The sequence below is a fragment of the Mauremys mutica genome, chromosome 7, assembly GCF_020497125.1.
Source record: "Mauremys mutica isolate MM-2020 ecotype Southern chromosome 7, ASM2049712v1, whole genome shotgun sequence".
In the NCBI taxonomy this organism is placed as follows: Eukaryota; Metazoa; Chordata; order Testudines; family Geoemydidae; genus Mauremys; species Mauremys mutica.
In genome coordinates this window covers 12,394,986-12,413,580 of record NC_059078.1, presented here as the reverse complement: position 1 = coordinate 12,413,580, position 18,595 = coordinate 12,394,986, and the positions used below count along the sequence as shown (strand labels likewise).

The 18,595-nt window shown below is 40.4% G+C and overlaps 1 protein-coding gene across 4 annotated transcripts in view; it reads right to left on the bottom strand.

Annotated features, from left to right (window-relative positions):
• Positions 1-18,595, bottom strand: part of CHL1 (cell adhesion molecule L1 like) — a 189,096-nt gene that overhangs the window by 130,581 nt on the left and 39,920 nt on the right. For all 4 annotated transcript variants that reach the window (XM_045025896.1, XM_045025898.1, XM_045025899.1 and 1 more), the window contains exons 2-3: positions 11,282-11,360; positions 906-984 (exon numbers count right to left, since the gene is read on the bottom strand). The gene's annotated coding sequence lies outside the window, so the exon portion shown is untranslated. The remainder of the gene's footprint in view (positions 1-905; positions 985-11,281; positions 11,361-18,595) is intronic.

Sequence of the window (18,595 nt, the reverse complement as noted above, 5' to 3'; positions counted from 1 at the left end):
ATGGAGTCAGGACTCAGGAACATTTTTGCAAAGCACAAGTGATTTGAAAGGAAAAACTGGGGACTGATACTAACAAGAGCTGGCATACTGCCACAGTCCAGGTTGGCCACAGTGCACAGGGGCTGGAATTATGAACACTGTAGTGACACAATCAGATTGACGCAGCATGTTTTGTTTGTTCATTTCTGGAAAATGTCAGTTCAACTAATTCAAATCAGAAATGGAGCAGGCAGTCAGAATGGGTTTTCAAACGGTCAGAAAACCAAACAATTTCCCATAATTTAAAGATTAAAAAGCTCCTGACGCCTCATGGAAAAATATGGAAAATAATAATAATAATTTAGTTTACAAAGCATTTCGGTTCATATAATCAAATTTCTTATCTAAGTCTCTTTCTTGTTTATTACCATCATCATTCATAGAAAATTATAGTATCTCATTTTTCAGACTGTAGCTTGCTCATTTCTCAAACCGTTTAACAACTCACCATTTGAACCATAATTTTGGGGGCAAAACTCCAGCAAACCTTGAGATAAATTAGTGTAGTGGTTCTCAACCAGAAGCCCCTGGGGGGGCGTGAGCGGGCTCCAGGGGGTCTGCTAAAATAAACCAGAGAGCAAGGCTGGCCTTAGACTTGCTGGGGCCGGAGTAGAAAGTTGAAGCCCAAGCTCAGCTGCCTGGAGCTGAAACTGAAGCTCAAGCAACTTAACTTTGGAGGGGCCCCCTGTGGCTTGGGGCTCTGGGCAATTGCTCTGCTTCCTACTCCCTAACACCGGCCCTGGCTTTTAATCTACTGGATATCCAGAAAAACAAGTGGCACAGGTGGGCTGCGGACTTTTTTATAGCATGTTGGGGGAGGGGGGCTCAGAAGGAAAATGGTTGAGAACCCCTGAATTAGAGCATACCTTTAAATAACCTTCTGAAGGGGACTTCAGTCCGTCTTTAGGTTGAGTTAGAGTTGCATGAATTGGCCTCAGGACTTATCTAAAATAATTATGAAAGGTAAATTTATTAGTTAATTCCTTTAATGACATAGAATGCAAATCATCCAGATGAGCCAATTTGTATGTGTAAATGTTCATCTTTTCCAAGCATTCCCTTTCTTGCTTTTTAGCACTAGTTATTTTTAATGGTTCTTCATTACTTCCTAATTGTACAAACCTCTTTCCTTTATTTTTCTACTTAAGGACGGATTTACAAACACAAAACAAATATGTACAATCCAAAGCAACGATTAAGCAATGGCTAAGAGGTTTTCTGGGCCATGCCAATGTTTATTTTATTATTTATATATACACACACGTGTGCAATGGGCAGTGTCAGACAAACTTAATTATAGATGATGCTATCAACCCAGTCTATTTTAGGTGCGCGCGCACCCCACTTCCCAATATGAAACCCTGTTTTCAGTTGCTTAAACCTTTTCAACAGTAACAGTTTGGATTGAAATTTTCCACGCTGCTTATCTACCTCAGATTAATTATTATTATTAGAAAAGTTCAGCCAAAACAGGCGAGTCATTTCCAAGAACAAAGCTATGGGAAAAAATGTTGTTTTCCCCATGTTGCAAATGTTCTTTGAAATGCTCTAGCACCTACATATTTTGAGAGAGAAACTGTGAATGGGAGGTGGAGGAGGGACACAGACTGGCTGGCAAGTGGACTGGGCCTGGTTAGGTGAGGAAGCTAGGACTGGGAGCTGGTGCAGCAAGGAAAGACTGCACAAGGAGACTGGAACTGGGGGCTTGGAGGGAGGGTAAGCTGGAACTTGGAATGAGAGGATGAAATGAGGAGCACTAGGAGCCACTTGGCTGGTGGGAAGAGACAGAGACCAAAGCTAGGGGGAAGGTGGGGAACTGGGACTGGGCAGGTAAGGAGACAGACTTGGAACCAGTGTCGGGGAGAATGTGAGTTGAGGGGGAGGAGAGGCAAATCTTAAAAGTAGCTGGGGTGCCGGGGAAGAACTGCAAGTGGGCAGGCAAAAGACTGGGACAAGGAACTAAGTGGAACATGTGCATTAGACAGATTGGATGAGAGCACAGAGAGGAAGACTAGGACTGGGAGACAATGCAGGGGAAAGGGGGAGAGAGATATCAAACAAGGGAGCAGGAGGGAGAACTGGGACTGGGTGGGCAAGGAGATTGGGGACAAGGAGCTGGTGTGGGAAGGACACTGGGGCAGGTTTGTCAAGACGACTTGGCCTGGGTATTGGAAAAATGAGATGGGGAGTCAGTGTGGAGAATGGAACTTGAACCGTGAGCCTGGGGAGGGAGACTCGGACTGGCTGGACAAGGAGACTGGGACGAGAAGCCTGAGGAGTGGAAATTGGGACAAGGAATGTGAGTGGGGTAGAGACAAGACTGGGCCAGAGCCAGGTTGGAGAAGATAGGACAGAAGGGGTTGAGCTTGGGAGGAACAGCCAGAAGAATTTGTGCCCCCTCCAGAGCCTGGAATGAGAGCTAATATTATACTGATCACATACGGGTTTCTCCCCATGCCCCCCACAACAGGACCCCCACCTCATTCAGTGCCTCGGGAGGGCCTGCTCTGGGGAGTGAATTAGGGTTGTGTAGTGAAGGAGCCTGTTCCCTGTAGGACCCCTGCCTCATTGTTGCAGAAGCTGGAAGGTTTGTAGTAAATAAGGCAGGAGACCTCAGGGAAAAAAAAGACATTCTCATGGATAAAACAATTGAATGCTACTCTGGAAAACTGGCTTCTATTCCTGCTTCTGCCACAGAGGTCCTGTGTGATGTTAATCAAGTCACTTAAATTTAAACCAAGCTTTAAACCAGTCTAAATATTGAGACTGTCCCTATAAAAATCGGGACATCTGGTCACTCTATGTCACTGAATACTGCGTCATAATGCATATGCAAAAGGAAGCCAGATTATGGCTGCAAAGGTAGCCTTAATTCCAGTATTTCCTAACTTTTGAGCACTTGACTTTTCAACCTCAATGTTGTTTTAATGTAGTTTTTGTGTTTATATATATACATACATATACACACACATAAATCTCAAAACTAATTAAGACAAATTAAGAGATAAAAAGCATTTAATATAAGCCTTGTGGTGGATGAATTAACTATAATTAATTAAAAAAAGATAGTAATTTAGTTCAAAGAGCCATTTTTTCGCAGTAAATTTAAAGAAACTACCTTGAGAACTGTTACACACACACACACACATTTGTGAAAATGTTTTAATCGGTTGAAGAGCCGTTTTTGTACAAAAATACTGATCAAAATTTTTTGGCCAGCGCTAATATCTGAGTACATAGACACAGCTATACATAGTTCATTTTTATGTCTCCTATCAATAAAAAATTCTATTTTATTCAACACATTCAGGCATAAAAAATGTGTCTGGTACCAGTTGAGAAAAAAACCCTTTTCTTCTAGGAAGGGAGAGCAAATACAGCAATAAGAATAAATTATTCTGCCTCCTCTGTGCTCCATGGAACAGAGCCCTCTGGAGTTCTACAGAATAGTCAAATTCCATTGCCATAGAGCTCAACTGGAAACAGGAGGTTGTGGGGGCTTCCTTACTCAGTGGTTGCTGTGAAATGACTACATGGCCCTTGAATGCTGCCTTTCCCTTTTGCCACCAAAGGAGATTAAGACGACCGAGTGAACACACAGAGCCACTCCAACTCTCTGGAGCTGGAGGAAAGTCACTGCAATTGTCAGTCAAATGTCCCTAGAGGCTTATGAGTTAAATAGGAATAGTGGCCAATCGGTACAGAATGGAGCTTTCAGCTCGAGTGAGGAATTTCCCCAGCCCTCAGGAAAATGAATGCCCCCTACCCACCTTCCACCCAACCTCCCCACATACACAATCACTGGGTATCACCTTGTTCCCTACCCCTACTTTCTCTCTTCACTCTCCAACAGAGTCACCTCAGAAATGCTTTCTCCAGTCCCACATGACTTCCACAAGAAAGAAGGCAGGGAAGGACCTATAGAGCATGTTTATATTCATTAGCACCCCCATAAATCAGCTCCATGGATTGTGACCACGAAGCCACTGTTGAGATGCTCTGTGTCTTCGTCTGCTGGCATTAGTCTGTTAAACTTCAGGACAGACCAGGTCAATGCAGAGCCTACAAAGAGTTAAGGTGCTAATAGAGCCCACTATAAAACAAGAGCAGGATCTAGTCTTTTAACTATGAAGGACCAAATTCTACATTTATTGAACCCCATACGTGCTCCAGTCCAGTTGTACATCAGCACAGAGCCAAGCACAAATTCTAATTTGTGACTGAATATACAGAACAGAGACTGACTGTTATAGGAGGAGTAAGTTAGGTGCATTTATCATGTACAGCAGGGGCCCTTATAGAGTTTCTCGGCGGGAGGGGGGAGAATATAAATGATACTAGCAGTATTTCTCATTTTAAGTGAAGAGGGAATATTGTACCTAATTGCAAAAAAGGAACCTAAGGGCTTCCACTGGAATTTTCCTTTATGGGACAATCTGCATATTTTTTTTCAGAAGCAGATACATTCCTTCATAAACTCATTTCTTTATGGAGCCAAGGCCTCATAATGAGCTATTTTGATCCAGTTAATTAGCAGCTTCCATTCTCACCATTTTGATTAAAACAAGTGTGATTCTAGGGTTGATAGGAGGCAGTAAGCTAATGCATTTGAGTAGCTTTCAGCTCATTAAAAGTTGGGCTGAAACATGCCCGAAGTCAGAAAGAACAAAATCTTGGTGGTCTCATCAAGACTGTCTCTAGTGCAAAACATAGCAGTAAAACAAACAAACAAAAAAGTACATGAAGCAAAACTGGCCGTCTCTGCTCAACATAGTGCAAGGTTTGTAATGTGGTAGGTGTTATATCCTTGGGGCAGCCAGTGTAGGAAGCAATCACTTGAGGCCAGAGAGCAGGCAGCTAACCAAAACCTCCATTTTATTTACAGATATACAGAGAGCTCACTCAGCTGGTTGAAACCGGCTGAGCTAACCCATAATAATCTAACTCAGTTGCCATAGCAACAAAAACCATGACAACCAAATACACAACAGTAGGTGTTTTGCAGCTCAGATCAGAGATGTATTATTAGAGCTTTGTGCTTGAATTTGCGCAGCACCTGTGTACAAAATGTCTTTCTTAAATCAATGTTGCGGCAACATTGATTTAAGAAAGACATTTTGTACACAGGTGCGTTTCCAGTCTCTTTTTACTGATACTCACATTCAAACATTAAAAAAAATTAAGAAAAGAACATGTTTCATCTCCATTTTCACAGCCTTGTATGCAATACACATAAGCAAGAGCAATATGTGATGTGTTTCTCAAAGGCTGCTTTGATGTATATACCATATATATTTCATTTATACTCTCTTTTGTTTGGTGCAAAGGTACTTAACTTTGATGTTTATCTCCTTCTACCAGTGGCTCATGTGAGGGAGGATGTATTAGACTTTGATCAGGGGCTTTGATTTATTATAGTCACTGTTTGATCAGTTACTTGCCCCGTGAGTATTTGATCTACTTGGTAGCCTTTCCTATTTCATTTAAATTCTTTGTTATACACACACAAACACCCCATTTTGTTTGTTTTGTTGTTAGGGTTTTGAGGGCTTAAAGACTCATTCAGCTCAACAACAAGTTTTTTTTTTTCCTAAAAATTGATTTAAAATTTTTTTTGGCAGTTATAAACTGCTGTTCTTTGGAATTTTCCATTAGCATGGCCTGCTCTGGATTTCCTTAGGGCAAAAAGTCGTTCCAGTGGCAGGGTATGTAATTTGCTTTCTTCATTGACTTTTCCTCTGGTGATTTGTATTGCTGTGTTGCATATTCTTACAGATTTTTCCTGGTTAACCCCAATATATTCAACATTTCTATATGGTTCTTTAGAGACATGCTTATTTCAGTATCTAAATAGGATTTCAGGTTTCAATTTTTTGAAAACATACAAGCTTTGAGGGGATTTGTTTCATATATTTTGGCAGTAGTATTTTTCTGTTATTTCATGAACATCTATGTATTTGATTTATAGAATATTAGCAATCTACTCTCTGTCTCTCTTTACGTATCTATCTGGTGCACATCTCTATGGGAAAAAAAATACACAAAAATGCTATTCTTTCATAGGTTCCAAGGGACCATTGTGATCATCTAGTCTGACCTCCTGTATAACACAGGCCATAGAACATCCTCAAAATAATCCCTAGAGCAGAGCTTTTAGACAAAATATCGAATCTTGATTTAAAAAAATTTTCTATGATGGAGAATCCACCAAGACCCATGGTAAGTAGTTCTAATCATTAATTACTCTCACTGTTAAAAATTTACACCCATTATGTACCCTAATAATGAAATATATAAAAATCATTAACATTAATAATACTTAATAAAAATAATCATATAAATGCCATTTTAAAATAGATTTTATACGGCATATTAAAAACTTGCTAGCTCAGGAGATTGGTAATGAGATAGAGTGTCTTTCTTCTCAAGGTCATCAATTCAAACTCAATTCAGTAGTGACTGAAAGTTGCTTGGTGGTGGATGTTAGCGATCCTAGCCCAGTTTCTAATGGACAGTTGCTTGCCTCAGCACAAAATTCATCACCACAATTGGTGCTAGCTGTTACCTTTGTTGGAATTCTCAGCATAGAGGCTGAAAACTGAATGGGGTTTTGGACTACCCTCATTAGGCCCTTCCGGCCTGGCTTGCTGGGGTAGTGTGGGGAACCTTGGACTGACATTGTCTGTTTCATAACTGTTTGTAGCTCAACAGAGCACTTCTCTCACTCATTTGACAATGTACTTTTGCAACTGTTGTGTGTCAAATTAAAGAATGTGCCGAATTCAGGCTGTATATTGAGTAAGTGGATAGATACCTCCTTTCATAACTTGGAACAACTATTTGCTTGCACTCTATCATGTTTACCAGCAAATAAACCAGGTCACATATTGTGTTACTTTACCAGCCAAATAAAACCTTGTCTTAGGGATAAAGCCTCTAGAATGCTGATCAGTATAATGCCCCTTGTCCCAGTATAATGCCCTTGAAATGTTATATTCAAACTTGCACAATTTGCACTGGCTGTAGTCCTTGCCTGATGCAAATCATTGGTAAGCAAATATTTTATGTTTTCCTTTTGAATGCCAAATGAGGCCTTTTGTTTTTAAAAAGCAGCCCACTGGGCCAAATTTTCAAGTTCCTTCAAAAATGCACCCTCAATATTTCTTTTGCTCTCATATTTTGCACATGCAAAACCCAACACTTGCACATGCAGGTTGGGTAGCTGTGCATACATCTACTGTGAAAGCACAAACCACTTGTTTGCAAGTGCACATGTGAAAGGTCAACAGGTGCAAGTGGGAATGAGTACATAAAACATGTGACTTCTAGTGTTTATATAGTGGACAGACATTTCCTCAGTATTCTGCATATGAAACCCAAAGGTTCTTGCATATTTAATCTAAAAATGACTTCCCTAATGATTTCTAACTTAGACAAACATTTCCAGTCACAAAACTCCTGATAACAGGTATGTTCAGAAGCACCTAAGTGACTTATGAAGCTAAGGTAAAATTTTCAGAGGTGCCTAAAGTCCCAGAGACATAGGATCTCTAAAGCCTAAATCACTTTTGAAAATGCAACTTACGTGCTTTTGAAAATTTTGACTCGACATCTCTGATAGCTACGGGTGAAAATCGCCCTGTACAAATGATCTACACAAGGCTTTATGCACCACTATAGCCCCACACTTCAGGCCAGTTAGGGCACAAGCGCGGACAGGTGTGACTCATACTTGTGCTACTCCAGGGGTAGTTTGGGAGGGGCTTGGTCTCCCTGGGGAATGCATTCACCACACCATCTTTTAGGACTGTAATTTGTAAGATCACCACTGTGGAGGGAGCCATGATCTTGTGCAGGTGTGAATTTCACCCAAAAGCTTCCATCTTCGACATCCTTGTGTTCAAATCCAAGTTTGTGGAGAGATCTGTGTATGATGGGGCAGATAAATTTTATCAAATTCCTTCAGATCCATATATGCATCCCCATTGTGATGATGTAGCTGAGGATAGACAATGGCATCAGATAGAAAATCTACTTTTCCCTAGCATGTAGTCAGGTGTTCAACCAACAGATAGGTCAGTACCTGGGATTATAAGGAAAACAGGTTTGTTTCTTCAGAGAACCTCTTCTTGGGTTGCAAACACTAAACACCCTAGTCATTTCACTACTGTCATAAGGCATCCTCATTAAATCCTCATTAAATACTGATCTGGATTTAAGCAGATTTTCAAATGTGAAAGAATCTTGAATGCATCAGTTAAGGTTGATAGCTCACGTGATATACCTCAATGAGGTCAATTTTCAAAGATAACTGCGTGAAGAACCGGCTGAAAGATTTTTCCCTTAATGCCTTAATAAATTTCCTATTAGTGTTGTTATAACCTTTATGCAGGATACTGAAGCTCAATTTGTCCTATATCAGTTGGGGTGGGGAGGGTGTTAATAAATGAGCTATTTTTCCCCAAGACCAAAGCTACTCACTTTCTTAGGCTAGTTGTTTGCTTTCTTAAGCACGTAGAAAAGGACATATCTATATTTCATATCCACAAATATGGTTACATGATTCATGCCCTGATTCCGGGGTCCTCAATCTTTTTCTTTCTGAGGCCCCTCCAACATGCTATAAAAACTCCATGGCCCACCTGTGCCACAGCAACTGGTTTCCTGTATATAAAAGCCAGAACCAGCGTTAGGGGGTGGCAAGCAGGGCAACTGCCCAAGGCCCCATGCCACCGGGGGCCTCGCGAAGCTAAGTTGCTCTAGCTTCGGCTTCAGCCCTAGCCCCAGGTGGCTGGGCTCAGGGCCCCGGACTTCAGCCCCATGCAGTGGTGCTTCAGCTTTCCGTCCTCGGCCCCCATGAGTCTGATGCTGGGCCTCCTTAGAGGCCCCCCTGAAACCTGCTTGTGGCCCCCCCAGGGAGCACTGGACCTCTGGTTGAGAATCACCACCCTGATTTAGAAAGAACACTAACTTTTAAGCTGGCAACTACCTTTTGACAGAGATTAGCATCATGAACTTTGAATAAAAGGAAAACTGTTACAATCACACTTTCTCTTAGTTATAATGCATCAAAAGCCCTGTTATAATTCTACTAAACTACTATGAAATAGAAAAAAAACCCTGAAGAGTTTGTCTGAACATATATATCCCTATGTGGCACGGTTTTATAGCATATATTAACATGGGTTCATGCTGTGGTCATGCAGTGCAGAGGGTCACTTATCAGATTGTGCATTGAAAACAGTATAAACACAATTTGGGGAATCGGCACATAGAGAGAGGAGCAATGAAAAATGTAAAATGAGAGAAAAAAGAAAAGTGGAGCATTCCCTGAACATGCGTTTCTGACATTCTAAACCAAGTTCATGGTTGGACCCAGGTGTCTGATTGGCTACATGGACAATAAAGTTAGGTAACATTTGCAATTACTTAACATTGAAAAAGCTATAATATCAAAAAATATAGCTAAGGTTACACTCAGAATTCTTTCCCAACGTCACCTGCTCAAACTTTGTAAATATGTCTCTTATTCAGATGAAGCATTCTAGATTGGGCTTCGGTTTCCTGGTCAAGGGTTTAGAAAAATCCATTCATACATTTTTTGAGTTACATGAGGAGGAATAGAATATATTTTCCAATCATAAAGACTGAAAAAAAAAAGTATGCTCTTTATTCTTGCTTAACTAAATTATGGCCAGCCTTTACATACAGACTTTTCCAGGCAGCTAGTCCTGAATGAGGACTAATTTGCAGGCCAATTTACAAACAAAGAAAGGAAATGTACTTCACTGCTCATACCTAATTTTTTTTTTAAATAATGATCTGAATCAGGACACAGAATTGGAACATACCTAACCTTTGTGGAAGTCCAGTTTCAGATAACATTTGAAATGAGCTCTGCAGCTTTGTCCTAGATCTACTATGGTTATTTTGGACTTATAACATAAAGGGGTAGCTTCTATTTAGCATGTGACATTTATTGGCTGGAAAGAACATCAAAGGTTTGTCAATGGGTTGACTCAAATGATGAACACTTGTTTCTTTTTAAAAAGACAAAGCAATTTACCAGCGTATGTAGTATTTTGCAGTTCACTAAAGTCGAGAAAGTGAGCTTCAAAACAGACACATGAATAGAGTTCTCAGCCCTCTTTCTCTGTGTGTTATTGTTTGCATTACTGAAGGCTGGGGAGTTGAATAAAAAGAATCCCATGAATGGCATTTCAAAAGAAAGTTAAGGGGTAAATCATCAGCATGATACGTGAGGATTTTGCCACATGGCTTCCATTAAGGTGAATAGGAGTTACACAGTTAAGTCTCCACATACTGAAAAAGTAAGCCCAATTTCTTCTTTTTTATATTATTTAATTCGTCAAAATATAAAACTCAACAAAAATATGCATTTAAATTCAAAGCTAAGACAGAAATATATCTTTTCGTAGCATGGATGTTTTGCTCAGTAGCATATCTAGCTATATTAAGGGTTCCGAGGTGCTTAAATCCTATGATAATGGGGTATCCTAGAGAAGCCAAGGACAGAAATAATTATTTGGCTTCACCACCTTCTTTCATTAAACTACAGTTGTTGGCAATGCCATTACTAAGGACATCACTTTTGACTCTTTCCCCTTTCAGCACGTCCCAGGAGTCTTTTGTAAACTCCTAAAGCCACCACTTCAGATCCAGTCTTCTTGGATGTTTGGAATAATGTATATGTCACTCATTTATCTACATGGCAACCATTAGCAGAGTTAAAAAGGAGAGAACTGTAGACTTTTATTCAAAAATTACACCAAATCATGATAGGGCTCGGTCAATCAGACTGCAAAATTTGGTTTTCAGGGAAAACCCCCATCCCTTGACAAATTAGAAGTCATAATAGGATGGAAGTCCTGACTTGGCCATTTAGCCTATCAAAGGTAGCTGTGACTTGTTTGGTTAAAAAAAAACAAAAAAAACTTGTGAACTAGATTTTGGCAGCATGAAACTTTTTATTTTGAAATGATCTTTCAGACTCTGAATGTCAATGTTTTCCAATCATTTTAAAATTATATGCTATTTAAGCAAGAAGTTTTATACATGGAGAGCGAGCGAGAGAGACCACACTACTATACTACAAGTATAGAATATGTCAAAAGCAAATTGTTTCAGTGAATTTAGAACGATGTATTTAGTATACTCCAGAAATAAATATTAGCTAAATATTTGCAAGACACAAATCTTTATTTAAAAGAAGTTTGCTAACCAGTGAATTCAGCTCCTTCATCAACTCCTGCCACAATCTGCAGTTTTAAATCTGGATCATTCTTCCCACTTTACTGCATCTGGAGACAAACACACAGTTGTAATTTAAATAATCAAAAAGGACTTCAAAAACAAGCAATCCCACAAACAGGAATATATCAGTCTTTGTCTCTATGTGGACACAGCTTTTATAGTGATAGAACTTCTCTTTGTTCTTGTTCTGTTTCATCAGATCATTGAGTTTGTCTCTGATCTCATCCTCTTTTCTCCTATGTTTAACTAGAAATGAAGGCTGATTTTCCATGTTACAATAAGAGCAATAACATGGTCCAGTAGATAGGGAACTGGAGGGGAAGTCAGGAGATCTGGATTCCAGTCTTGGCTCTAACACTGACCTGCTCTGTGACCTTTGGGCAAGTCACTTTTTTTGTGCATCGGTTTCCCTTATTCACTCTTAACCTGCACTGTCTACTTAGATTGCAAGCTCTTTGGAGCAGAGATGGCACAGTGGAGTCTCAGCTTTCATTTCATACATGCTTTTGCAATATAAACAACAAATCATCATACTAAAATGCAATAATACATTCTGAAGCTTTGAATCAAAATGCTACTTTTGTTTTAATTCCATCCCATCACAACAAGTAGCCTGAACAAAATTATAGAACATGAAGTTTGATTCCAAGAAGCTTAGCAGGTAGAGTTCGAAAAGACCTGTTAAATCATCCTGACCACTGTAGTTTCATTGCATTCCCTTAGTAGCCACAAGAGGTGATTGAACCCAGTAATGAAATCATAAGCATTTTGGCAAAAAAATAGTTTCTACTATTCATCCAAGACTGCTTCAAAAAAAAAAATCCCCCCCCATCGACTCTAGTCATCACAGTCAGTACCACTAAAAATCCAAACTCTGAGGCATCTATCTATACTCAATTTGTTACAGTTATTCCAAATAGCAAACCTCTCTCAATCTTTCTGATATTGCTAGAAAGGTGCATTTTCAGGGATGATTCATGTCAATCACCCCAGTGTAGAATTTCCTTTTTTCATGCTTCTATCCTTCAATCTACATAATAACTTTTTTAGATATCTAGACTTCAAAAGGCTAAAAAAGAATGGTCTGGAAGACCTGTGATCTTCTGACTAGGATAAGGTGTCAAAAAATATATTGTTCCTGTCTCTCCTACTTCAGTTCACCAATCCGGAGCAGGCTTGAAAGGTGTTCCATTTAAAATAATAGATACAAGGTGCTATAAAAGAAATATATGATCAAGAAAAAAAAAGGGAATATTTCTTAACTATTTTCTTCAGTCGTGTTCTCTCCATTTCAAGCACATCTTTAGTGATCAACCTGTTTGTATCTCATACACACACACTATACACACACGTGTGATATTTCTTCACTATTGTGCCTATCCCTTAGCATTTATACTACTGGGCTCTTTTTGAAGGGCTATTTCACACATTGGGCCACATTTACAGGTGCAACCACTGCTTTGCACCCTCAGACTTCTCTGACATGTGCTGGACCCTGGAAACAGGGAGAGTAAGGTGACTTAAAACCACCTCTCCCAAGTCCCACATTTTAATCAGGGAGAACCACCACAATATACATTTCAGGCATTATTTCCATATACCAGTAAAGAGCAAAAGGAGGACATCAGACTTTTTTTTTTCCTATGCAGGTCACCTTTACAAGTGATTTACTATCAAGAATCTTTGCATGAGTGACAAGATATTCAGTGAAATATTTTTAGGGAAAAAAGTGATAAAGGGAAATTCAGCTAACCTTTTTTTTCTTCCTTGACACTACTCGATAATCTCTTTATCTGGTCTTATTCCAATAGAGTTAGAGGCAGACTGTTATTTCCCCACAGACAAATCCCACCCCCCAGCCTACACACACCTTAGTACTTCAAACTGACGGCTACATTTTAAAATAGTGGTTAGCTCCTTTGAGATGCATGGCCAAATTCTGTGTACACACATACTTCAGTAAGGCATGTCTAGCTAGCGGGCCTCATTTGGTGCATTGCAGGTCCATGCGAGAGACCAGAATTTCGATAGTTCCAGATGCACTGTGGATTTTAGTTCAAAGCCCTGATGGTCAGTGTGTTGCCTTGTTATTTAAGGGCTTGATCCAGTCAATGGAGGGTTTAAAAATAATAATCAATCATACTCAGAACACATACATCAATCTCTGCCTCAAAATGAAGAATGTAATCCTGCTCTGACACAATGGACTGACTTGTAGACAAGCTCTTAAATATACATGGAGACTTAGTACGTGGCAAGCTCGGGTGTAAATCTTCAGGATACTAGACTAAGTTCCTATATGGACCCTGCTATCACACACTAAAAGTTCTATTGTTTGCTGTGTGGTACTGCTGTTTGGAACCCAAGTACATCAAAGCATGCTATGGAACTTTTAATGCATAGTAGGAGGTCCATATGGCAATTTAATGCACAGCAGGCTAGAGTGACACAGATTTACACCCCAGGTTGTTGGTTTCAGCCTATTGCTTGAGTCTGTTAAGGTTTGTTTTTTCTTTTTTACCTTACTTGTAATTCACACAGGAAAGTAACTGAAATGCTTGATAGGAGACCATAATTTAATAAATAAAATAAAATAAAAAAGGCATCTTCAAAAATCCTCCACTTCCTTTCTAATTATGTGAGGTGCACCTGGACCTATCAATCAACCTTTAACGCAGAGCCATCCATGACAAGAGTATAGCGAGGCAGACAGGAAAGGACCAGAGAATGATATAAAGGAACTCTGTAGAAGTATTCACTTTTGCTGAAAGAAGGCCTTAACCTTCTTTTCTCCAGCAAATTCACTTAACAGGTAATAGAAATGAAGGAAAAGATGTTGTTAGAGAGATAATGAAGACTGCCAAGGAAGGTTTTGGAAAATGACAGCCCACTTTGTGACAAATTTATACCTACAGAAGATTCCACCAGAGGTACAGGTGAGAGGCCATCATTTCCCTTTAGAAACTCACTCCTAGCACCCTGCTTTCCACTTCGAACCATCTGCTCCTGCTTACTGAAAACCATAAACTATATCATTTCATACCAGCTGAGGATGTGGTCCCCTGTATATGGAATGATATGACACAATTAAAATGTAAAAAACAAAGTGGCAACAAACCACATACCCAGACATAGCCAAACCAAGCACTATGCTTCCCTCCTTAGCAATTCTCTGCAGATGATGAGTGGCCTCATCTCCATTGTAGTCACCACTGCAGGGCTTGGATCGATGCTGCTTTGTACCCCGTGTAGTCCAATGTAATTCAGTAGCATTTTATCACTCTCCCTAGGTTTAAATGGCTACCCAAGGGGCAGGGCAATCTAATGTTAGGCCCCTACTCTTTTGTGTTGTGTAAGCTCCAGGTGTGGAAAAGCCTGATTCACATACACCGTTCTGTTGGAGCCATGTTGCCCGTTGACACTCCCATTATGCCTTTCATGCCTCCTACTGGTGATGTGGATGGAAGAGACAATGAGTACATTGTCTGCTACATCCTGTAGAATTTGAGGGGAAGGAATGCTGAAGAAAGCAGATAGGCCCCTAGTCTGCCTACTCCTACACAACAGAGCCCAGTGTGGAGGAGCTTCCATGGAGTGGAGGACAGGTAGACAACGAAGCTGCGGAGGTGGATATTCTCCTTTTTCATCATCACCTCAGTCCACTCAAGGGCTCTGCTAGGTTTTTGTTTCCTCTGATCCCTGAAATGAGGGGAGCACGTCCTATGACTAATGGAAAAAAATAAAATAAAGTGAAGTTGTCAATTGCGAGCTTCCTTACATATCAGTGCAAGGGAGCAAGAGGGTGTAGTGAGCCTCCTCACGTCTTTGCTTGGGCTACTTGCATTGATAATCTGCTCGCAGTGGGGAGAACAAGAGCCAATATTTATTATCCCATTAAGTGAGTGGGGCCTTGGCTCTGTGCCCCCAATATGCTGTCTAGTCCAGCAGAGTCATAAGCTATAACTAGCTTAGGGTTGGTGAAGCCATTCACACCTGTGCAAAGTGCGTGTAAAATTATGAGAATGGCACCAAAATGCACCCTCTTTGCTTAGGCATAAGTGACTATTCAAGATAAAAGGCAGTGGAGAATCAGCATATAGGAGTCTAAAGTAACTCTGGATAATAGTATAGTTATTATGCTTTATCACCATCAATGATGCTCTTAAAAGGGGATAATCATGATCATTAATATAAAATTAGGTTCAAATGTATGACAATATATGAGGAAAATATATCCATTATTTTATTGTATTAGATCTGCAAGTATTATGCTAAATGGCTTTTGCTTAATGTTCTGATTCTTTTTAATTTGTGTAAGGTACCCATATGCAGAGGCCAGAGACACCACTAGAAATCAGGTTTCAGAGTAGCAGCCGTGTTAGTCTGTATCCGCAAAAAAAAAAAAAAAAAAAAACAGGAGTACTTGTGGCACCTTAAAGACTAACACATTTATTTAAGCATGAGCTTTCGTGAGCTACAGCTCACTTCTTGCTTCTCTATTGTTACAGTACACTGAGTTTACTTTCAGAATGTAGGGAAATGAATGTGGCTTTGGACCTGATCCTGCATTCCCTGTGCCTCCAAAAACCTCACACATACAGCAATGGGATATTTAGAGGCACAAGGAATGCAAGATTAGGAATCGATTCTGTAATGACAAATTTATTATTTACCATGTTACTTAGTTGTGCCTATGGGCCAAATTGAGATTGGATTCCCATTGTGCTAGTCTTTGTACATACAAAGAATGAGATAAGCATATTTAGAGCCTAACGTTAAAAAGGGACATGATTGTCCATTGATGTAAACCAGCATCGCTCCACTGATTTCAAAAGAGCTTCTCCAATTTACACCAGCTAAGAAATTGGCCCAAAGATTTTTACAAGGGTGTCCATTTTAAGACACTCTCAGGTTTCAAGCATTCCTACTTCACACTCTACCTCTCGCCCATCTGAACCTCCCTGTGAATCTAGTAGCACTTGATGGAATATGGGACTGTGTATTATACTGTTTCATTGGGAAGATGACTTGAATTCCTGGAAAACTGCAAGGAATGTACCGGTCTACAAGAATGCACCTGTCTGCAGCACAGACTGAATTATGCTTTCCTGTGTCTCTTTTGTCATCCAAATATGGGAATGTTATTCTGTGATCTATTTCTGAGACTCTTCAGTGTGGAATGATGCTTTCCACAGAAAAGCACTATTATTCTTGGAGGCGTGGGTTACCCAGCAGGCATAAGAAGGCTGCTGTTTTCCCTTGCTCAGGGAAATGCATAAATATCTTTAAAAAGCTGCTTGAGTTTAAAAGTCAAGTGCCTATTTTACAGAGGGCTAAAGGAGATGATTTGTGAGAGACGTGGGCTATGGGCTTATGGTTTCTTAAATGGGGAAAGGACAGTTATTATTATAAGTGTTCATTGTGTGTATCAGTAGCCATGTGGCTGATTCAGAGCTGCAATGAGTTCACAGCTGCAAAGTCCAAGTGATTGCATTTAGTGTGGTACTAGAAAGGGCAGTATTACTGGAACAATGTATTCCTTGATGGAAACTCTGCTGTATGTGCTAAAAACTTGTCTTGGTGTTTGAACCCCGGTTGCTATAGAGGAGGGGAAGCAAGCCTTACATTTTAACCATATCTATCGTTCAAGGTTTGCTGTGGCTAGAATATATTTTTAAGTGGTGAAATGCACCTCTCTCTTAGATCTGCAGGGATTAAATAAAAACAGGAAGTGTGTGTGTGAGTGTGTGTGTGAGAGAGAGAGAGAGAGAGACTAACTAGATTCACATGCTACTTTTGCTCCCTGCTTTGCAACTGCATCTTTTCATTAATTATTACTACTGCTACTAGAATTGCTTCATGTCTTCCAATTTTCCAAAGGGCTAAAGGGGTTAGATTTGTTTCCAAGCGGGGGACTGAGGATTTTACTCATATCAGCTGCTCACTCACTGTTATTCTCTGTTCCAGCTGAGTTGTGCTTGGTGCAGAAATTGAAAGAGGAGGGGGACAAAAGTGGCTTGAAGCCATCTTTGTATTTCCCCTATTCTTGGGGGACGGGGGCTGGGGTTTGACTGACCTGCTGTGCTGTAAGTGAGCAGCCCAATTGCTGCAACTTAAATCTAGCCACCTGTGGTCTCAAGGGGCAATTCCAGCAGCCAGGAATAATGGGAGTGCAGCTCTGCTCTGGCCCTTTCCCTACGCCACATCACAGATGGCAATAGAGCTGTGTTACTGGATCTCTGCCACCTTGAGACACTTCAAATGGTGTTTTATTGTTCCACAGATAAGTCTAGACTCACATTATGCTAACTGGAATCTGAACATTTAAATGGTGCTTGTATTTGGTCTGCTGTGGAACTTTGTGTCATTGCATGCCCATAGTCTTACTCATGGCTGAGAGATCCTCCATAAAAAACTAACGTTCCAGGGCAAAGCATCATTGTTCTGAGTTATATTGTTCTTGACAGCCCCAACACTGCTCTGGGGGTGGGGCAAATGGCATCCTCCCCAATGGAGCACCAGGAGCAGATAATCTCCTCAAATGCCTGATCACACATATGGAGCACCATGCCCCCGCATGCCCTTCCTATTCTGCCAGCTATTGAGCAAACAAGGTGGGGACATAACTCTACTTTCTTCCTGGCCCTCTGGGGCAATGGATGCTACCAGGAGTCCCTCTCAGCTTTGCACACAGGAGACCAGGCACAATGTTGCTTTGTATTATTGAAGAAAATGATGACTAGGCTTTGGCACTGAAGGGTTAACAAAGCGTGAAGATGTGAATGGGGGTGTGGTAGCCAAAGGTAAGATCAGCCTGTTGCTTAGGCTGCAGTGAACCACTCCTATAACCAACTCACTCATGCAGCCATGTATATCTGGCTCCTCACACCAGACACTCCGAGACCAGAGCATGTCCTACAGGGCAGATCATAGAAACTTTTGCCACTGCTCTATATATAACAGGGGAGTGAAGAATCAAATCCCGCAGCCCTTATTTGGTCTTTACTTTAGTAAGAGTTATGGAGTAATAAAGTAAGGAATGAGCCTGACACCTGTATATTAATATAGAAGTTTTTGAGGGTGAGGGTGTAGTCATAGAAGGAAACTATTTATGAACCAACTTGGTAAACAGTGCAGCATCACATGAATAAACCACAGTCCTTTCAAAAATTCACTGTCTTTGAAATGACAAAGCATTTTAGTGGTGTTTTGGATTCCACCTAAGCGGGAAATGAACTGGAGAGCAATTTGTGATTAAGTCTCCAGTTTAATTCAAAGGCCA